The 21744-nt window shown below is 42.8% G+C and overlaps 1 protein-coding gene and 1 long non-coding RNA gene across 4 annotated transcripts in view; one reads left to right on the top strand and one right to left on the bottom strand.

The window, feature by feature from the left end:
* CACNB3 (calcium voltage-gated channel auxiliary subunit beta 3) overlaps positions 1 to 21744 on the top strand; it is a 223442-nt gene that overhangs the window by 46248 nt on the left and 155450 nt on the right. The gene's annotated exons all lie outside the window — the stretch shown is intronic.
* LOC130358684 (uncharacterized) overlaps positions 1 to 21744 on the bottom strand; it is a 125667-nt gene that overhangs the window by 43215 nt on the left and 60708 nt on the right. The window contains exon 1 of one of the 2 annotated variants that reach the window (XR_008889617.1): positions 1328 to 1415. The exons of the other annotated variant lie outside the window; for it this stretch is intronic. This is a non-coding gene — a long non-coding RNA (uncharacterized LOC130358684). Of the gene's footprint in view, positions 1 to 1327; positions 1416 to 21744 lie in introns of those variants that run through there. 2 annotated transcript variants of the gene reach the window in all.

The following is a 21744-nucleotide window of genomic DNA, read 5'->3' on the forward strand; positions in this document are numbered from 1 at the left end:
CTGTACACACACACACACACACACACACACACACACACACTATGATTATTGGATATCCTGTACTCTACCAAAGACAATGGGGGAGATTTATCAAAACCTGTCAGGAGGAAAAGTTGCCCAGTTGCCGATAGCAACCAATCAGATCGCTTCTTTAATTTTTAACAAGGCCTCTGTAAACTGAAAGTAGAGATTGGATTGGTTGCTATCGGCAACTAGGCAACTTTTCCTCTGGACAGTTTTTGATAAATCTCCCCCAATATGGTGAGTGTATAACTTACACCTTCCTTAATTAGTGCAAAGTTTAAGTGCTAAAAGTACAGTGTTTTGTTAAGCATACATTTTCTGTTCCTATGTCATTCATGTGTATCATCCTTTGGCAGTCCTGTAATGCTAGGACTTGTAGTTTTGGAATAGTTGGGGGTACAGTGTTTGGATAACTCTTTTTTGCATCAATGGATGTTTGGAGTTGTAGTTTTGCAACAGTTGGAGGCACATGATAAAACTCTGTGTTACAGCAGTATTCCTGCAGGCTGTGTTCTTCCTGCAGCCTTGTCCATCAGCCATCTCGTGTCCATGACCCTTGGACATACTCATTCTGCAGTGAGACTCAGCAGTGTCCCAGGAGGTATGGAGACCCCTAGTGGTTGGATTTTCAAAGGCAGTTTTCTTTAATAAAACATATATATATATATATATATATATATATATATATATATTATTTTTTTTTTTTAAAGAAGTATATTAGAAAAACTATTGTTTTGCCAAGACGTACAACATATAAAAAGTTTTTATATCTGACAGTGCCCATTTAATAATCACTTAATCACTTTGCAAATTCCTAAGGAAAAATCGGCAGCATTTCCTGTATGGCTGAATGTAACCTAAGAGGATATCATTAACAATCTACACCAGTGTTTCCCAGCCAATGTACCACCAGCTGTTGCAAAACTACCACTTTTAACATGTCTGGACAGCCAAAAACTGGAGGGAAACTGGTTGGGAAATCCTGATCTACAGTTATCCTTTTGGGAAAGTTTTCTTTTTAAATCTAAAAGTCTTAGAGACTCTTGTAAGATAAATGATACCACCATTGCCCTTCCCTTTACATTTTCCCTATGAATATCCAAGCAGTATCTGTATACAGTGGAAACTTCTGAGTCTGCTAAAAATCAAATGCATTATTGAATATTTCAGATGTTTTTTGACTGTATCTCTGTCTTTATCGAGCAGCAACGTTGCCTCTTCAAAGCCACCTGCCTTCCTATCGATGCTATTTCCATAAGAACGCTTTGTAATTCTGTCTCCTTATTTTATTAGCATTGCATACATTCTGCAGTTTGCTGCTCCTGACCATGGGGGAGATTTATCAAAACCTGTCCAGAGGAAACGTTGCTGAGTTGCCCATAGCAACCAATCAGATCGCTTCTTTCATTTTTCAGAGGCTTTTTCAAAAATGAAAGAAGCGATCTGATTGGTTGCTATGGGCAACTCAGCAACTTTTCCTCTGGACAGGTTTTGATAAATCTCCCCATTTATTCATATTTTGGTTGGGGGTTGGCTTAGACCCATCGCTGGGTACTTTTTGTTGTCAGTTCAACCATTTATGTATTTAGACAAGAATGTGTCTGTCCAAATGGTAAACTTTATATTGTAGGAGAAACAATATAGCTTAACTGAGTACAAATAGAGTATCCTGGGTCTTCTATTCATCATCAGCAGAGATGGTGAAGACAGTAGGTTTTAGAAAGGACATATTTTCCAGATACTCAGGAGTTAGGCTAGGGCTACACGGCCACTTTGGGCACAACATGGGGTCCTGCGGCCAAAGATCACTGGCCCAGATTTATCAAACTAAGACAAAAACTGATGAGATTTTCCTACAGCAATCGCAGCCACTTGCAGATCACAACAAAACCTTATTCCCTTACGTCCTAACCAGTAGCACAGATGGGGTATTCCACCCCCCGCGAACTGGTAGGACAGATGGAAGTTTTATTGAACCTAATTAAACAATCAGTAAGACACACCCACAACCCCCTGTATAAGTAAGAGGGTCATCCTCTGCCTCATTGTGTTTTTTTCTGTCCTCCCGGACAGTGGGACAGATGGTGACCCCCTTACTCCTGTTGGAGGGGGGGGGTTTCTCTTACTTGCAGTTCTGGGCTTAGTTTGCGAGCCCATCTGCTCCTATCCTCGGAGCCGCGACTCCAATCGCGGCCCCGGCCGGAAGTGCGTCAGCGGCGTCTGACGTCACTTCCTGTTTCTCTCTTTCGCTCCCGGCTCGGTTTTTTGCGCCGTTTTTGCCAATAATGCGGCGAAACCGAGCGAGGAGCCTCTTCTATAACCCTTTAACTAATAGGGTTTCTTTCCTCCTGTTTTTTGTAAGACAGGATTTCTCTTCTGCAACTCCGCCTTGTGGGCGGAGTCTTGTTTTGGCGCCAGCCAGGAGGATATTTAAACTCCCCCTAGGCTGCCATTCAGCCTCCTAGAGCGCAGAGCTGTTGGTACTTCCACAGTCCTGTCTTTTTGAGTCTTAGTAGTGCATCCTTGCGGATTCTACTGTTTCCCTATCTCTTACCTGGTCTCTTGCTGAGAACTTGGGTATTTTTATTATATTTTAGCTAGCCGCAATTTTTTCTTGCCGCTACATTATCTAATCACTCCTCTCATATTTACCTAGATATGTCGACCGAGGGCTCAGGGGTCGTGAAGGCTTGGCAAAAAGATCCGCCAAGCGCAAGCACCTCTCTTGCCATGACTGCAATACTCCCCTGGAGGATAATTATGAATTTTCCAGGTGCCCTCCTTGTAGGGCTAAGTCTCTACCTTCCCATCAGACTGAACCTACAGTCCAGGATATGTATGTGTGGGTCTCCTCTAACATGTCGGCTATGCAAGCCTCTATTGAGGAGCTGAAACACGTTGTCTCTCAGAAACGCGCCAGACCTTCTTCACCTCCCAGAATGGAGATGTCTGTGGATCAGGAGAGAGAAGATTCCAAGTCCTCCTCTTCGGATGAGGAGGTCACTGCATCTTATTTTTTTCCGCTGGAAAAGACCCAGCGTCTTCTGAGATCCATCCGGTCGGGGGACCAGGATGTTGATCCCGGGGAAGCCTCTACCTCCGCCTCTAAGGGACCTAGGGTCTTTAAAGCGGATGATACCCTTCTGTCCGTGCTTAGAACGGAATGGAAAAAAACAGAAAAGGGTCCGGTCTTAACTAAAAGATTTAAGACCATGTTTCCTATACAGGAATCTCAGCTTTCTTCCTGGGGCCCTGTCCCTAAGGTTGACATGGCAGTTGCCAAACTGTCCAAGAGGACAGTGGTCCCTGCCGAGGATGGGTCTTCCTTGCAGGATCCAATGGATCGGAAGGCTGACTGTGCCATGAGGCGCTCCTACTCCACTGCTTCTGCGTCTGCATCAGTGGCGATAGCTTGCTCTGAGGTAGCAAACTTTTTGAAGACCCGTCTTTCTAACATCCAGTCGGATTTGGACCAGGGGGTTCCTAGAGATGAAATTCTTTCATCCTTCAAGACGTCCAATCTGGCCGTTGATTTTTTGTGCGATGCTTCCACCCAGCATCTTAAATTGGCCTCCAAGTCTATGGCCCTGGCTTCCGCTGGACGACGTCCTCTATGGTTAAAACCTTGGAAGGTTGACAACTCTTCCAAGAACACCTTATGTGCTATGCCTTACGAACCCGGCATTCTTTTCGGAGCTGAGCTGTACCGCATTATGGAGGGACTTTCTGACAAGAAAGGCAAGTCCCTTCCTTATTCCTCCTTTCGTGGTCGAGGCCGGCGTTCTGGGGGCGGATCAGCCCCCCAGCCTAAGCCTCAGAGAGAATGGGGTAATCAACGCCGGGGCGGAAAACGCTCCCGTGGCTCCAAAGACAACAGAAAGCTCTGACTGCGGGCTTCTACGAAGCTCTGGGTTCCTTGCCGAGGTGACCTTTCCAGTTTCCCATCCTGCCCCCCAGATTCCAGTTGGTGGTCGTCTTCACCACTTTTCAAGCGCCTGGTCCCTCCACATTCAGGATCCTTGGGTCCTGAGATTAATCTCGGATGGTTATTCGATAGACCTCGAATCAATTCCCCCATCCAATCAAACAGGGGGCGCTAGAAACCTACATTCTGGAATACATCCAGAAGAATGCCTTAGAGGAAGTTCCTCTTTCAGAACGGGGGTCAGGAATTTATTCTCCAGTCTTCCTAGTTCCCAAGGTAACAGGAGACTGGCGGATGATTATAGATCTGAGATATCTCAATCAGTATGTGAAGCACAAACGCTTTCGTATGGAAACTATTCAATCTGTGGTCAACCTCATCTCGCCAGGGGATTACCTGGCTACTCTGGATCTAAAGGATGCTTCCCTTCATATTCCTATTCATCCGGTATCCAGAAAGTATCTAAGGATCGCAGTTCAGGTAGGGGGAGTTCTAAAACACCTCCAGTTTGTAGCCCTCCCGTTTGGAATTTCTTCGGCCCCACACACATTTACCAAAGTGGTGGTAGCGGTAGTCGCTGCTCTAAGGCTCCAGGGGCTCAGCATCGTTCCCTACCTAGACGATTGGCTCCTCAGAGCTCCTTCTTCTGCGATCCTGTCCCAACATCTGCAACTAGCAGTATCCTTCCTTCACCAGTTAGGGTGGATAGTCAATTGGGCCAAATCCAATTTCCTCCCTACTACCTCAGTGAGGTTTCTCGGCTTCATAGTCGACTCAATCTCCATGACACTCTACCTCTCTCCCGAGAGGAAATCTCGGGTGCAGGAATTGGCCCTTTTTCTCTCTGTACCCCGGAGAGTTTCCATTCGCACTCTCATGCGGATGTTGGGACTTATGTCCGCTACCGTGGTTGCGGTTCCTTGGGCTCTTTGGCATCTACGCCCTCTTCAATCAGAGGTGCTCGCCACTTGGAATCTCAGGCCCTCGGGCCTAAACAAGTGCCACTCCCTGTCTTATCGAGTCAGGTCCTCTCTCAGATGGTGGTCTCACCTCGAGGACGGCAAGTCAATGATCCAACCCCCTTGGATCATACTTACTACCGACGCGTCCCTTGTAGGTTGGGGAGCGCATCTCTTGGATCTGTTAGTGCGGGGATCTTGGTCTCCTCAGGAGAGAGGGTTAACCTCCAATCTCCTCGAGATTCGAGCCATCAGATTAGCACTCCTCCACTTTGCTTCTCTTCTTCAAGGGAAAGCAGTAAAGATCCAATCAGACAGCATGACGGCTGTATTGTACATCAACAAGCAGGGAGGCACTCGATCACAAAGCCTCCTCAGAGAGGTGGGTCTGATCTTGGATTGGGCAGAGAGGAACCTAATCCACCTGTCGGCAGTTCACATTCGGGGATCTCTCAATGTGATCGCCGACCGCCTGAGCAGAGGACTTTCAACTGGAGAATGGTCTCTCCATCCAGAGATGTTCAAACAAATAATACTCAGGTGGGGTATGCCAGAAATAGATCTTATGGCGACAAGGTTCAACACCAAAGTGGTGAGATTTTGTTCCCTGTACAGGGAAGACAACCCAGTAGCAATCGATGCTCTCTCAATCCCATGGAGGTTCAGGCTGGCCTACATCTTCCCTCCAATTTCCTTGATCCCAAGGGTATTGATGAAAATCAGGCAGGACCAAGCCTCTGTCATAGCCATAATTCCATTTTGGCCCAAGAGAGCTTGGTTTACCCAACTCTTGCAAATGAGTCGGGGACAATTCTGGAGGCTTCCCCCAGAGCAAGCACTAGTGTCGGGGGACACTCACAGCTGCTCAAATCTTCAAATGTTCAACCTGACAGCCTGGAGGTTGATCAGTCCCTTCCACATCTAGAAGGGCTTTCTAGTGTGGTCTTGAATACCCTCTCGCATTCCAGAGCGGAGTCCACTAACAGAGCCTATAAAAGAATTTGGACAACTTTTCAGTCTTGGTGCTCCAAGAAACAACTACCTGGACAGAATCCAGCTGTTGCCACAATCCTCAACTTTCTCCAGGAGGGATTAGACAAGAATCTATCTCCTTCCACACTCAGAGTTCAGGTATCAGCCATCTCTGCCTTTCTCAATAAACCATTGTCTCAAGACCCACTAGTCAAAATATTCTTGAGGGGATCCTCAAGGTTAAAACCTACAATTATACAACCTGTCCCAGCATGGGACTTATCGACGGTGCTCAAGGGGTTAGCATCTCCCCCCTTTGAGCCCTTGGAGGAGGTGGACATGAAGTTTGTTACCATTAAAATAACTTTTTTACTGGCAATCACTTCAGCCAAAAGGATTGGGGAACTTCAAGCGCTCTCGGCACTTGAACCATATACTAAATTTTTGCCGGATCGAGTGTTACTCAGATTCATGCCATCCTTTATACCTAAGGTTCCATCATTCCAAAATATAAATCAAGTTATATCCCTGCCAGTATTTTCTCCTCCTCCATCCTCCAATGAAGATAGTGCTCTTCATTGCCTAGATATCTCGAGATGTCTCCAGATCTATATAAGAAGATCTTTGGAGTTTCGGAAGGATGAAAATCTGCTAATTATCTTTTCAGGACCCAAGAGAGGTCTTAAAGCTTCAAAGCCCTCCATCAGTAGATGGGTAAAAGATGCCATTCGTATTGCCATGGTATCCCAAGGTAAGGAGCCTCCTGAGTTTGTAAAAGCTCATTCCACCAGGTCTGTATCTACCTCCTTTGCGGAAAGGAGTCTTGTTCCCTTGGAACATATATGCAAAGCTGCTTCCTGGAGTTCACTCTCCACATTTATCACCCACTACAGACTTGACAGTAGATTGGCCGATTTTTCCTCATTTGGACGGACAGTATTATCTGCCGTCAGGCATGAGAGCCCTCCCTCATAGGGTTTCTGCTTGCCATTTCCCCATCTGTGCTACTGGTTAGGACGTAAGGGAATCGTTAATTTCTAACGATAATTTGTTTTCCCTTAGTCCTAACAGTAGCACAACTTTCCCTCCCTAGTTAAGTTATTTTCTTCTATTATTTACCTTTAGTTCTTCTTGTTACTACACAATGAGGCAGAGGATGACCCTCTTACTTATACAGGGGGTTGTGGGTGTGTCTTACTGATTGTTTAATTAGGTTCAATAAAACTTCCATCTGTCCTACCAGTTCGCGGGGGGTGGAATACCCCATCTGTGCTACTGTTAGGACTAAGGGAAAACAAATTATCGTTAGAAATTAACGATTTACTTGCCTGAGCTACAATGTGGCACAATACAAGGGAAGTAACACAAGGGTCTTTGGCTTGGGTGACCTGTGTTATTGCCAATGTCCCTGTATAGCCTTAAAGGGGTTATCCAGGAAAAAAACTTATATATATATATATTATATATATATATATCAACTGGCTCCAGAAATTATTTCCATTAAAAAATCTTAATCCTTTCAGTTCTTTTCTGTCTAAGTGCTCTCTGATGTCACGTGTCTCAGGAACCGTCCAGTTAAGAAGAAGTTTGCTATGGGGATTTGCTTCTAAACTGGGCGGTTCCCGAGACACGTGTCATCAGAGAGCACTTATACAGAAAAGAACAACCTTACCTTCAGAAGCTCATAAGTACTGAAAGGATTAAGATTTTTTAATAGAAGTAATTTACAAATCTGTTTAACTTTCTGGAGCCAGTTGATGTATATAAAAAAAAAGTTTTTCCTGGATAACCCCTTTAACGTTACTCTGTTTTAATTGCATGTGTATTGCAAGTATATTTTGTTGGGTTACCGCAGCTCAGCTGACATTAAAGTAAATGGTAGCCGAGCTGTAGTAACCCAGCACAGACACTAGGGAATATATGGAGGTGTCCGTTTTTGGTTCCCCTTCCTCCAGCTGTGGCAAATAACTGATCAGTGGGGGTTGGACTGGCACTGATCAGACATTAACGGCCTAAGCAATTCTCCTATGAAATAGCACCACACCCATCTGCAGGTTCTTTGTGGTATTACAACCTGGATCCATTCATTTCAATGGAACTGAGCTGCAAAACCTGAACCATGACCCGAGAATAAGGTCATGACTGATATTTTTTGGTAATTTTCATATGACTGAATGTCCACCTTGAACATGCCAGCGCTAGGACAGCTTGAAAATGCGCTGTCTCGTAAACGGCAATGCATTTCCGAGCAGAATAAGAACAGACATTACTATTCTTTCTGCGGATGCCGGAACAGCCAGCGGAAATTCTGCCATGTGCACAGTGCAGCAGTGAAGATCATTATTAATAATGTTATGATGGATGTCATATTTTACTTAGTGCTATGTTACAAATGATTAGGTCAATATTTATTGGGGGAAATAGTTTGAAATTGATGAATAAAGTAAACATATGCCTAAACTATGTGTACAAATCAATTTTAGAGGAGGAATAGTGCCACCTATTGTCCTATTTGTAGAGTGTTTTTCTGCCGTTACAAATTGTCTACACCAGTGTTTTCTGAACAGTGTGCCTTCAGCTGTTGCAAAACTACAACTCCCAGCATGCCCGGACAGCCAAAGGCTGTCCGGGCATGCTGGGAGTTGTAGTTTTTCAACAGCTGGAGGTATACTGTTTAGCAAATACTGTTCTGCACCTTATTATTGCAGGGGAAATCCTGAGCAGGTATTTCCACTCCTTGGGGAAACCCTAATCCGATTTCTGCCACCACGAAGCTTGATGTAATGCTTCAGCATTTCTGTAAGTTAACAAATAGACCCAAAAAATGGGAAAGTCTAAAAATTAAGACTGATATAAGAAGTTGCTTTGGAGAAAATCATATGTGGAGCTTTACTATAACCTGGTGAATCTGGGCAGAGAAAAACTGGAGCAATTGCCCACAGCAGCCAATCAGATGGCTTCTTTTATTTTTAAAGGCCTCTAAAAATTCAAAGAAGCAATCTGATTGGTTGCTATAGGCAACTGGCCCACTTTTCCGCTGCAAAAGTTTTAATAAATTGCCCCAATAGTGTTCTATGACCCTGAACCTGTTTCATGCTGCTGTGGTTTGGGCAGTATGAAACTGGTCACAAATTCCTTTTCACATTTGCAGTTATCTCCATAATGTTACGGTCACACGTAGAGCTAACGCAGCGTATTTTACGCTGCGCAAAACGTGCTGTGTATTCTGCCGGCTGCAGCCCTGTGTGTTCAGTGAGGTTTGGGGGCGGAGCTGCGTCCCACAGGCTTAACGGCATGTGCCGCCCCCAAACCTCATTGTACACACAGGGCTGCCGCCGGCTAGCCCTGAGTGTATGCTCAGTGCAGAATACTCAATATGCTGCGTTTGGGCTACAAGGGACCGTAGCCTTAAAAGGGAAAAAAAAAAATTCTAGAATTGAATTTTTTTTTATTTTTTTATTATTATTCATTCTACCTCCCCAAAAATAGAATAAGAAGTAATTAAAAAGTCATATAAAAATGTCAACTCAAAATATAGACCCCACACAGCTCAGTTGAATAAAAATAAAGTTAAGTGTTTTTGAATATGGCAACACAAATGCAATTTTAAATTAAATGTGTTTTTATTGGGCAAAAAGAAAAAAAATATATAAAGACTATACATGATCCCTCAAGTTACAATATAAGTTGGTTCCAGAATGACCATAGTATTTTGAGACCCTAACTCTATGGAAACATGAAACCTCAAAATGTCATCCAAAAATAGAAAATATTGAGGATTTAAGAAAAATATGTAGATAACTAATACAGATAAAGGAAGTCCTTACATATAAAAGTAAGAAAGATCTGCTGGGAGCTGTAATCACTTTCTATGTAGAGGACAGGAGCTTCTTCAGGGTTCTGTACAGTACACGCAGTGTCCTAAAAAAGTAACATGGAGCCGTCCGCACCTGGTGTCCAAAGGAGCAGCTATCCCTGGGACAGGTAAAGAGTACAGAACATGTAAAACCACCCTGTATTGTAGAGAGGCATATGGTTAAAACCGGATGGAACCGTACGCACACACAGTTCTGTACGGTTCCCATTGACTCCCATGTTTAAAAAAATAAAAACGTATAAGGTTTAATGCAATTTTTCACCCGGACCAAAAAACATGGTAGACTACGGTTTTGGGTACGGGTAAAAAAAAAAATGGACAAAACGGCTTACAATGCTAAGTCAATGCATATGGTTTTTTAAACGGTTCCGTATGGTTTTTAACTTGAAACCATATACGGGAACTGTATAGCAAAAACGTGGTGTGCATGCACCCTTACCAGCACCTGCAGTGCCATGATGTTGATCTGCTGTGGTATGTTTGGCAGAAGCTGCATTTGTACAACATGTTGCAATCTGTTATCTACTGAACAGGGGAGAAGTATCAGCACACCATTGTCAAAGTGCATCAGTTTTAGGGTAGGGTCACACGTGACGTATTTTGCTGTGTATTTGCTGCTGCGTATTTTCCTACCCATTGTCCCAAGTCAATGGGTAGCAAAATACGCAGATGATTTTGCTATCTTTTGACTTCAATGGGTAGCAAAATACACAGCAGCAAATACACAGCAAAATATGGCACATGTGACCCTACCCTTAAAGAGCCAGGAGTAGTAGGCTCTGTACTCTGTGTAGCAGTGGCACCAGATTACTGCAGCCTCAGGTCCTATTCACTTCCCCTATAAAGATCTGTTATAAAATAATTCAAGGAGATTTATCAAGCTCCGTAGATTTTTTTTTTGCGTAAAAAAGTCGCATGTACTTGCGCGCGTGCGACTTTTCTACACATGCTGCGCCTTTTTGATTTTTGCTTATTCCAAAGCACATTTCTGAAATCTGCTCACGTAGTATATCTTCTTTTTACTTTGCAGTGGTCATGAATTTATGAAATGTGATAGTCACTATTTATGAAGAAAAAAAGTTGCATCTCCATTTAAAAGTCGCATATGTATTCCAGGTCCAACCTGGCTTACAGAAAGTGCATACGTCCGCAGAAAAGGACATTAACACCCACTTCAACAACTGTTCTTGTTCTGCACCATGAAACAAAGCTACTACATTAATGTACTTAGCGCACCAGGACGAACATTTACGTCCTGTGTATGACCGCTGGCATTGGAGCGGTGCTCGCGTCATACACGGCAGGTTCAGGCTGCTATCAGCAGCCGGGGACCCGCCGGTAATGGCAGACATCTGCGATTGCGCGGATGTCCGCCATTTACCCCTCAGATGCCGTGATCAATACAGATCACGGCATCTGCGGCAATGCACAATGTTAAAATAGATGATCGGATCGCCCGCAGCGCTGACGCAGGGATCCGATCATCTGTAATGGTGGCCGAAGGTCCCCTCACCTGCCTCCGGCCATCTCCAGGGGTCTTCTGCTATGGTCTGAGATCGAGCAGACCAGAGCAGGACATAGCACTGATCAGTATTATCGGCGATGTCCTATACATAGCACTGAACAGTATTAGCAATCAAATGATTGCTATAGATAGTCCCCTATGGGGACATAAAAAGTGTAAAAAAAAAAGTTGAAAAAAGTAAAAATAAAAAGTAAAACAAAAATTTTAAATCCCCTCCCTCAATAAAAAAGAAAATTGTCCTTTTTTCCCCATTTTACCCGGATTTTAGCCCCTTAAGGACCAGGCCATTTTACACCTTAGGACCAAAGCGTTTTTTGCACTTCTTTCCACTGTCACTTTAACCCCTTAACGACACAGGATGTATATTTACGTCCTGCGCCGGCTCCCGCGATATGAAGCGGGATCGCGGCGCGATCCCGCTTCATATCGCGTCGGTCCCGGCGCTCATCAACGGCCGGGACCCGCAGCTAATACCACACATCGCCGATCGCGGCGATGTGCGGTATTAACCCTTTAGAAGCGGCGGTCAAAGCTGACCGCCGCTTCTAAAATGAAAGTGAAAGTGACCCGGCTGCTCAGTCTGGCTGTTCGGGATCGCCGCGGTGAAATCGCGGCATCCCGAACAGCTTGCAGGACACCGGGAGGGCCCTTACCTGCCTCCTCGGTGTCCGATCGGCGAATGACTTCTCCGTGCCTGAGATCCAGGCAGGAGCAGTCAAGCGCCGATAACACTGATCACAGGCGTGTTAATACACGCCTGTGATCTGTGTAAAAGATCAGTGTATGCAGTGTTATGGGTCCCTATGGGAGCTATAACACTGCAAAAAAATTTTTTTTAAAAAAGTGTTAATAAAGGTCATTTAACCCCTTCCCTAATAAAAGTTTGAATCACCCCCCTTTTCCCATAAAAAAAATAAAACAGTGTAAAAAAATAAATAAATAAACATATGTGGTATCGCCGCGTGCGTAAATGTCCGAACTATAAAAATATATCATTAATTAAACCGCACTTTCAATGGCGTACGTGCAAAAAAATTCCAAAGTCAAAAAAAGCGCATTTTTGGTCACTTTTTATACCATTAAAAAATGAATAAAAAGTGATCAAAAAGTCCGATCAAAACAAAAATCATACCAAAAATTTTCCTGCATGTAGTTATGATTTTTTCCAGAAGCACGACAATATCCAACCTATATAAGTAGGGTATCATTTTAACCCTATGGACCTACAGAATAATGATAAGGTGTAATTTTTAACGAAATATGCACTGCCTAGAAACGGAAGCCCCCAAAAGTTACAAAATGGCATTTTTTCTTGATTTTGTCGCACAATGATTTTATTTTTCCGTTTCGCCGTGCATTTTTTGGTAAAATGACTAATGTCACTGCAAAGTAGAATTGGTGACGCAAAAAATAAGCCATAATATGGATTTTTAGGTGGAAAATTGAAAGGGTTATGATTTTTAAAAGGTAAGGAGGAAAAAACGAAAGTGCAAAAACTGAAAAACCCTGAGTCCTTAAGGGGTTAAACATGAATAACTCTGTAATGCTTTTAGTTATCATTCTGATTCCAAGATTGTTTTTTTTGTGACATATTCTACTTTAACATAGTGGTAAAATTTGGTGGTAACTTGCATCCTTTCTTGGTGAAAAATCCCAAAATTTTATGAAAAATTTGAAAAATTTTTATTCACATATACAATATGTCTACTTTATATTTGCATCATAAAATTGACATGTTTTTAATATTGGAAGACATCAGAGGGCTTCAAAGTTCAGCAGCAATTTTCCAATAAAATTTCAAACTCACTATTTTTCAGGGACCATTTCAGGTTTGAAGTGGATTTGAAGGGTCTTCATCTTGGAAATTCCCCACAAATGACCCAATTATAATAACTGCACCCCCCCCCCCCCCCCAAAGTATTCAAAATGACATTCAGTAAGTGTTTTAACCCTTTAGGTGTTTCACAGGAATAGCAGCAAAGTGAAGGAGAAAATTCACAATCTTCATTTTTTACACTCGCATATTCTTGTAGACCCAATTTTTGAATTTTTACAAGGGGTAAAAGGAGAAAATGTATACTTATGTTTGTAGCCCAATTTCTCTCGAGTAAGCACATACCTCAAATGTCTATGTAAATTGTTCGGCGGGTGCAGTAGAGGGCTCAGAAGGGAAGGAGCGACAAGGGGATTTTGGAGAGTACGTTTTTCTGAAATGGTTTTTGGGGGGCATGTTGCATTTAGGAAGCCCCTATGGTGCCAGAACAGCAAAAAAAAAAAAAAAACACATGGCATACCATTTTGGAAACTAGACCCCTTCAGGAACGTAACAAGGAATTAAGTGAGCCTTAATACCCCACAGGTGTTTCACGACTTTTGCATATGTAAAAAAAAAAATTATTTCACAAAAATGTGTGTTTCCCCCCAAATTTCAAATTTTTGCAAGGGTTAATAGAAGAAAATACCCCCAAAAATTTGTAACCCCATCTCTTCTGAGTATGGAGGTACCCCATAAGTTGACCTGAAGTGCACTACGGGCGAACTACAATGCTCAGAAGAGAAGGAGTCATATTTGGCTTTTTGAGAGCAAATTTTGCAAATTATATTTTTCATTTTCACGGACCACTGTTCCAAAAATCTGTCAGACACCTGTGGGGCGTAAATGCTCACTGCACCCCTAATTACATTACGTGGGGGGTGTAGTTTCCAAAATGGGATCACATGTGGGTATTTATTTTTTTGCGTTTATGCCAGAACCGCTGTAAAATCGGCCACCCCTGTGCAAATCACCAATTTAAGCCTCAAATGTACATGGTGCGCTCTCACTCCTGAGTCTTGTTGTGCACCCGCAGAGCATTTTACGTCTACATATGGGGTATTTCTGTACTCAGGAGAAATTGCGTTACAAATTTTGGGGGTCTTTTTTTTCCTTTTAAAGCTGGTGTTGCCATGTTGGTGGCAACACCAACATGTTAGTGTAATTTTTTTTTTTTTTTTTTTTTTTTACACTAACAAGCTGGTGTAGCCCCAACTTTTTCTTTTCATAAAGGGTAAAAGGAGAAAAAGCCCCCAAAATTTGTAGTTCAATTTCTCCCGAGTACGGAAATACCCCATATGTGGCCCTAAACTGTTTCTTTGAAATACGACAGGGCTCCGAAGTGAGAGAGCTCCATGCGCATTTGAGGACTAAATTAGGGATCGCATAGGGTGGACATAGGGGTACTCTACACCAGTGATTCCCAAACAAGGTGCCTACAGCTGTTGCTAAATTCCCAGCATGCCTGGACAGTCAGTGGCTGTCCGGAAATGCTGGGAGTTGTTGTTTTTCAACAGCTGGAGGCTCCGTTTTGGAAACACTGCCATACAATATGCTTTTAATTTTTATTGGGGGGGGGGGGGGACAGTGTAAGGGGGTGTATATGTAGTGTTTTACTCTTTATTATGTGTTAGTGTAGTGTAGTGTTTTTAGGGTACATTCGCACTGGCGTGTTACGGTGAGTTTGCGAAAAATTTGCCGCAGCCCAAACTTGAGGCAGGAAACTTACTGTAAGCCTGCCTGTGTGAATGTACATTCACATGGGGGGGGGCAAACCTCCAGCTGTTTCAAAACTACAAATCCCAGCATGTACTGACAGACCGTGCATGCTGGGAGTTGTACTTTTGCAACAGCTGGAGACACAATGGTTGGAAAACCTTCAGTTAGCTTCTGTTACCTAACTCAGTATTTTCCAACCAGTCTGCCTCCAGCTGTACTGATTGCCGAAGGGCATGCTGGGAGATGTAGTTATGCAATAGCTGGAGGTACGCAACTACAACTCCCAACATGCCGAGACAGCTGATTGCTGTTTGGACATGCTGGGATTTGCAGTTCTGCAAAGTGATCTCCAAACTGTGGTCCTCCAGCTGTTGCAAAACTACAATTCCCAGCATGCCCAGACAGCAAACAGTTGTTTGGGCATGCTAGGAGTTGTAGTTTTGCAAGATCTGGAGGGCTACAGTTTAGGGACCACTATATAGTGGTCTCAAACTGTAGCCTTCCAGCTGTTGCAAAACTACATATTCCAGCATGCCCAAACAGCTGTCTGGGCATGCTGGGAGTTGTAGTTTTGCAACATCTGGAGGGCTACAGTTAGAGACCACTGTATAATGGTCTCAAACTGTACCCTGCAGATGTCGCTAGGCAACTCACCAGCTTCCGTCGGATCCAGCCGCACGTCATCGCCGCCCGCCGATCTCCGTCGCCCGCCCGGATCGGTAAGTGGATCTTCGGCGCCAGTCCCCGTCGTTTCCCCGTCCTGCCCCGCCTATTGTGGGTGGGCAGGACAGGGAAAACGAAAGTTAACCCCCCGCCCGCAATCTGCTATTGGTGGTCGCGTCTAGACCACCAATAGCAGGGATATGAGGGGTGGCACCCCTGCCACCTCACTCCTATCGCTTCAGGGGGATTGTAGTTGTCTTAGACACCCGCGATCCCCCTTACATTCCGGGTCACCGGGTCACTATAGACCCGTAATGACCCGGAATCGCGCAAATCGCAAGTGTGAATTCACTTGCGATTTGCCGTGATCACCGACATGGGGGGGTCTAATGACCCCCCTGGGCATTTGCACGGGATGCCTGCTGAATGATTTCAGCAGGCATCCCGGTCCGATCCCTGCCCGGCGCACGGCGGGGACCAGAACTGCCCATGACGTAAATGTACGTCCTTGGTCCTTAAGACCCAAGGTGTCGGGACGTAACGTTAAGTCATGGGTCCTATAGGGGTTAAACATATTTGGCATCGCCATCTGCAAAAATGTGCAAACTATCAAAATATAATGTTCATGATCCCGGCGGTGAACGGCGTAAACGTAAAAAATTAAAAGTTCAAAATGCAGCTTTTTTGTCACATTTTATTCCCAAAAAAATTAGTAAAAAAAGTGATCTAAAGGTTTTATATATGCAAATTTGGTATCAATAAAAGTAAAGATGACTACGCAAAAAGGGGCCCTCATACCACTCTAAATACAGAAAAATGAAAAAGATATAGGCGGTCAAAATAGGGCGATTACTGATTTTGTACCAAAAGTTTGATATTTTTTTTAAGCGGTACAGTAATAGAAAAGTACATAGCCATGGGTATCATTTTAATCATATTGACCCCCAGAATAAAGAACACGTCATTTTACCATACAGTGTGAAATCGAAACCCATAAGGTGTGCAAAATTGTGGTTTTCCTTTAAATTTCCTCCCTAAAAAAATTATTCTTTGAGTTTGCAATACATTTTTTGGTAAAATGAAAGGTTTCATTGCAAAGTACAATTGGTCACGCAAAAAAAAAAAAGTCCTTATATGGGTCTGTAGATGGAAATATAAAAGAGTTAAGGATTTTAGGATGTACGAAAATGCTAAAATAAAATTGGCCTGGTCCTTAAAGGGGTACTCCGCCCCTAGCGTCTTATCCCATATACAAAGGATCTCCGCTGCAGCACCCCGCTATCATTACTGCACAGAGCTAACTCGCTCCGTGCGTAATGACCAGCGATACAGGAGCCGGAGCATCGTGACATCACGGATCCGCCCCCTCGTGACATCACAGCCTGCCCCCTTAATGCAAGTCTATGGGAGGGGGTATCATAGCCACCACGCCCCCTCCCATAGACTTGTATTGAGGGGGCGGGCCGTAACGTCACGAGGGGGCGGATCCGTGACGTCACGATGCTACGGCCCCTGGTCATTACGAATGGAGCGAGTTAGCTCTGTGCAGTAATGATAGCGGGGTGCTGCAGCGGAGATCCCGGGGGTCCCCAGCAGCGGGACCCCTGCGTTCAGACATCTTATGCCCTATCCTTTTGATAGGGGATAAGATGCTAGGGGCGGAGTACCCCTTTAAGGTCAAAATGGGCTTGGTCCTTAAGGGGTTAAGCCCTTCTATAGATAAATTATATAACTAATAAATCTATTAATTATAAGGTAGAAAATACACACTGCACACCTTGTTAATTTTAGGACACGTACATGCTGGCGTACCCACTACATTTTTGAATGAATGTTGTGTTAAAATAGAATAAGGCACAAAATAATTGTGTAAGAATTTTTACAGACTACATAAATAACCCATATGTGGCACTAAAATTTTTCCTTAAAAAAAAAAGAAAAGAAAATAAACAACATCCATAGTAATACAGCTTCATGCACATTTTGGGGTGGGTAACGTACCGAGCCTTTTTTTCTTTGTGACTTCACTATTGTTTATGTGCCTGTTGATGCTGCGCTGTCTTCCTTCCTGACATAAACTCCGGCCTCAGCGCAGCGACACAAGACTCCGCCCACCAACATCACAAAATGCGGGCTCAAAATTAAACAAAAAAGCCTCCAGAGTACGGATATTCATGGTGCGGCATAGTATGTTTTTAATATTTTTTCATCTCTGAGGAGGGTGGATGGGTTGTTGCGAGATAGTTGGAGCGCAGCTATTTAGTGCCAATCAAGGTGTCACCCGATGCGGTATGCCCTCCCACTCTCTAGCAACGCTACTGGTAATAAAGGGTAGATAAAGAACTTTTCTGTTTTAAAAAATGCTTTTGTAAGCGGGTTTCCCGGGTTTTGCTTACGTGCGATTTATTTATCAAGGTCGTGTGACTATTTGATAAATAGGTCGCATGTAAGCAAAAGTAAGTAAAAATAATTGTTATATAAAAGCCATACGTTTGAAAAGAATGATAAATCTCCTTCATAGTGATTATTAATGTTAATCAGTAAAATTGTCAGAGCCCATTACTTCTGTGTACACCCCTTATTCTTTCTACAGGTGCTGCTTAGGTCAGTTGAACGCCCAATTGATATTAATGTGAACAGCACTACCCTTTTGGTTAAGTGTTAGGCATCCGAATTTTGTTCACTGAAAGCAACTCATCCATATAACAGGTCACAGGAACAGCCCAGACAGTCACCTGCTCTCTTCTACATATTGTAGCTGCATGGACCCTCATGGTTAAATTCTATTACTAAGGAGTGGCAGCCAAAGAAATATTCCCAGTGCTTTCTGCTGTGCGTATCTCTATTGACCACTAGGTGGTAGTATAATACCATAGCTGATGAACAGGAGACTTCATTGCCTATGTCATACACTAGCTGGGAAGTGGACTATGGGGGAGATTTCTTAAGACCTGTGCTGAGTGAAAATTGACCAGTTGCCTTTTTAATAATGAAAGAAGCAATCTGATTGGTTGCTATAAGCAACTGCTCAGCTTTTCTTCAGCACAGGTCTTGATAATTCTCCCCATATATATATGTTCAGATTTCCACAAGTTTTTACAAGTTTTCTTGGACACAATTTTCATCATATATGTAGTGTCGGGTGAGGGTAATGTGTATTAACCTTTTCTTGACGCCAGGGCATGGTTGACCTATACACCCTCCGATGTAGACCAGCTTATAATTACTCCAACGCAAAATTATTGATAACTGGCTTTCCTGTGGTTGGAAAGATGGTACAATCTGTTACAGCTCAGATTAACATGAAGGAGATGCAGGGTGAACTTTGAGAAGCTTATCGGCTTGCTGAGACTTGTAGTGGTATGATACTGTGACTGACTTGCTGTATGCAACCCACGCTGGACTGTAGTTAATTGAAGGACTAACTTGACTGACTGACTTGCTGGATTTGACTTGAACTGAATCCCCAAGTGCTTACCGCCTGGCTTTGACTTCTACCCAGGCGCAGGGGTTAACTGGTAGCAGAAGCGTGGTTGCTGGACTAGGCCTAAGGCCTCCTTCAGAATCAACTCACAGACTCCTCAGACTTCTCTCAACTGTACCTCAGCTACAACTGCACTAGTCTGCAGAAACTGAACTCTGGTTACACAATAATGGAGCAGGTTTTGAGCATTCCCATTGGGCAGATAAGTCATATGGTTCACCTCTGCATACTCCCCTAACAACAAGGTTTATGACAACAAGTTTAAGGTTTAAAGTGACAAAGAAAATACCAATAACTTAACCATTGCATAACAGTTTATGATATAGAGTCCTGAGGAATGTGGACCCAAGATGGACATTGAAACAGCATCTGCCACACAGGATGTGCAGGAATACAGAAGAACACGTTATTCTGTACTGGGTCACCACAAACTCCCCCTCTAGAGAAAAGCTGTCCTCAGCGTAACGTCCTGGAGGGCAGATGATGAAGATGTGTCCTACTGGGTCTAGTTAGGACAAACAAAATAGTTCCGGGGGCAATGTCCATCACAGGGCTATGCAAATTTTCCTGGTGCATTAATTAGAATGTCCTTCTCAGGATGATAAACAGTTGCAAGAGTTCATGTGGCATTTTAGTTATAAATGTCCTTATATACTCGAATTGTATGTAACAAAGTCACATGCCATAGAACAAGAAGAAAGTAATGGTTATTGTAATGGTTGGTTGAAATGGGTCATTTGTACCTTTGTACCAACACTTAACCCTTGTATTACTCATACTGGCATTTAAAGCTTATGAACACTCTTAATTATTGACAATAATAAATACATATATGAAACCATAGACAGACCATTTTTCTTTTGTATGAAATAACTAGACATACTTTGGAATGGGCTGCAGGTGGGCTTTCTAACCAAGTGCCTGTGCTACGGGGTCCATCAGCTTTTTGCTTCTTCTCCCCATAACATAGAATTTTTGAGTATATCATGGTACTGAAAACAATGACTTCCACTTAAGGTGCTATTTTAACCTACCAGGTGCTCAGTTGACAGAAAGAACAATTAAATATTGACAATACATATTTTGGTATTGATATGGACTGAAGTATAAATATACTGACTATGAGATAACAGTCCTGACTTAAGACATTTTCAATACTGTACACCAACTCACTATCTGTACACAATATGCATTATATACATTTCTGACTATTATACATTTTACTTACTTCACTTTTCTGACTGTACATAAAGTTGATACTTTTTCTTAAGACTATGCAATAATATACATGACTAGAAATATATACATTTGTTTTGTGTGCATCCTGTGGCTACAAGGCACTCATATACTCTGTTAGGATACCTCCTGCACACCTGAATCAGCTCAGCTGGAAGAAAAACATGAGACACAATAAAAGTATACATAGCCATTTCAATATACATTTTGTACAGTTCTAGCCAATTAGTACTTCTGCAATCAACAACATTATATTAAACTTTTTATTATTTGACCCATATTGACACTCTTCAGCAACATTTTGATATTTGTCCCTGTGATTTAATGTAGTACCCTATAAGAGTTCTAGGTACTGTAAGTCTTAAGAAGTTCACGGCCAGGTACATGTTTTTGTGGTTTCTGTAGCAGTTCTTGATATTAATGTGAACAGCACTACCCTTTTGGTTAAGTGTTAGGCATCCTAATTTTGTTCACTGAAAGCAACTCATCCATATAACAGGTCACAGGAACAGCCCAGACAGCCACCTGCTCTCCTCTACATATTGTAGCTGCATGGACCCTCATCGTTAAATTCTATTACTAAGGAGTGGCAGTCAAAGAAATATTCCCAGTGCTTTCTGCTGTGCGTATCTCTATTGACCACTAGGTGGTAGTATAATACCATAGTTGATGAACAGGAGACTTCATTGCCTATGTCATACACTAGCTGGGAAGGGGACTATGGGGGAGATTTAAGACCTGTGCTGAGGAAAAATTGGCCAGTTATCTATAGCAACCAATCAGATTGCCTTTTTAATTTTTTTTTTTTTTTTTAAAGGCCTTTTTAAAAATGAAAGAAGCAATCTGATTGGTTGCTATAAGCAACTGCTCAGCTTTTTCTCAGCACAGGTCTTGATAATTCTCCCCATATATGTTCAGACTTCCATAAGTTTTTACAAGTTTTCTTGGACACAATTTTAATCATATACATAGAATACAGTGCCAGAAGTGACATATACTGCCTAAATATTAGTCACACATTATATCCACCTAAAGGTGCCACTGCCATATAGCGCTGAATAATAATGCCATGCGGTGCTCAGATATCAATGCACACATAAGAATGACATAAATAGTGCAAATACCATTCACCATTTGTAAATTACTTCTGTTACAAAATCTTAATCCTTCCAGTACTTATTAGCTGCTGAATACTACAGAGAAAATTATTTTCTTTTTGGATCACAGAGATCACCAGCACAGTGCTCTCTGCTGACATCTCTGTCCATTTTAGGAACTGTCCAGAGCAGCATATGTTTGCTATGGGGATTTTCTCCTACTCTGGACAGTTCTTAAAGGAGTACTCTGGTGCCGAGTATTCCTGCTCCGTCCTGTCTGGGCTGCAAAAAAAAAAAAATGAAAATAAACCATCTCTCACCTTCCTGGGTTCCCGTGGAGCGCCACTACAGCTGATCGCTTCTCCGTAGTATTCAGAAGCTAATAAGTACTGGAAGGATTAAGATTTTTTAATAGAAGTAATTTACTAATTTGTTTAACTTTCTGGCACC

Source organism: Hyla sarda, chromosome 2 (assembly GCF_029499605.1).
Source record: "Hyla sarda isolate aHylSar1 chromosome 2, aHylSar1.hap1, whole genome shotgun sequence".
Classification (NCBI taxonomy): Eukaryota; Metazoa; Chordata; class Amphibia; order Anura; family Hylidae; genus Hyla; species Hyla sarda.